Below are 1,363 nucleotides of genomic sequence, written 5' to 3' on the forward strand. Positions count from 1 at the left end.
GGTGTGGTGGGATCAGATTGGGTGCAATTCCCACACTGTGTCTCCTGTGTTGTCCCCTGTAGTTGCCCACAGTTTCACCTGGGAAGACCAAGTCTTCAAGGATGGCATCGTGCACAGCTGTCAGAATGTGGCTTTTGGGAAACTTTGGATTATTCTTCGTACAGTTTTTCCGAGTTGGTTTAGGCAGATAAATATTGTCTGGGCAATAAAGACAACGTGCTTTGCAATTAATTTTTTTCTTCAGTTGCCGTGCTAGCTGGACTTGGATTTTCTGGAAAGATTTCAGTTGAGGAACAGAAACAAAGATTATAATAGCTTTCCAACCACCAACAACTTCAATTTCCTTGGCTGCTATTATATTCAGCTCTCTTAGCTGAGCCTTTAGCTCCAACTACATCTCCAGCTCTAAAAGAGACTGAGAAATGCCAGACTCGAATTCATCTGACTTTTCGTCATTGGGCTTCACAATCTTTGCGCTTGAACTGGACGTGGCCTTTTTCTTGCTGAGTGCCAGTCTAGGAAGAGCAGGTTTTTTTTATTTTTAATGATAAAAAAATTCAGTTGAGGTCACAAGAAGTGAAGAACACAATATGAAATCCAAAGAGGTCCAGGTGACCATCCCAAGGAGGGGAAAAAACGAAAGTATGTGATTAGTCATCATAAAGAAGCATGGTTCCACACTGCTTCTTGAATGCATATGAGGCTGCAGCTGTCAGGCTCCCCCTTATCTCATCATGACCTTTTGGGAACAAATGTGCCCAGACATCTTCCATTGCAGATTAACAAACTGCTTCTGAGGAGTATTTACACCTGCCTTCCGAAGAGAAACCATTCATTTAACAAACTGCTCTTTAGAGATTTATAGATGCAGCTTTCCATCCTGCCATAGCTATCTAAATTATGATTCAATTCTTTTTTTCCTTTATTTCTAAAAAGTTGGGTAGATTTTTTTAAACATTTATGTATCATATTTATTGCCATTAGGCTGCCATTTTTTTAAAAATTTGTAAGACTAACGTTTCTCAACATGCAGAGTTAACACTGACAGCTTAAGTAACTATCAATACTGCTCCTTGGAAGCAGTACAACTGTTTTAGAGTTTTGAAACTACACAATTTTAATACACAAACCTTATTTAGTGTATATTAAAATCAGGAGGTTCTGAACAGCTGGTTAGGAAGGTAGCCAAGATGTAGGAAAGATGTCTGTGCCTCCTTTTCAAGGGCAGCCAACTCTTGAATGGTCGGTGCCAAAATGTCCATATGTTCTTTATAGTTTCCACCACCAGCAGCCCTTTTTTGACCATCAGTAACTTTCCCATCAAATTCATCCAATGGTACTTTTTTTTTTTTAACATTTTATT

The 1,363-nt window shown here is 39.1% G+C and overlaps 1 pseudogene; it reads right to left on the reverse strand.

The window, feature by feature from the left end:
• The window catches only part of LOC101640198, a 9,958-nt pseudogene that overhangs the window by 2,236 nt on the left and 6,359 nt on the right, over nucleotides 1-1,363 (reverse strand).

Source organism: Echinops telfairi, unplaced genomic scaffold, assembly GCF_000313985.2.
Source record: "Echinops telfairi isolate 266 unplaced genomic scaffold, ASM31398v2 ScPeMD7_3509;HRSCAF=4178, whole genome shotgun sequence".
Taxonomy (NCBI): domain Eukaryota; kingdom Metazoa; phylum Chordata; class Mammalia; order Afrosoricida; family Tenrecidae; genus Echinops; species Echinops telfairi.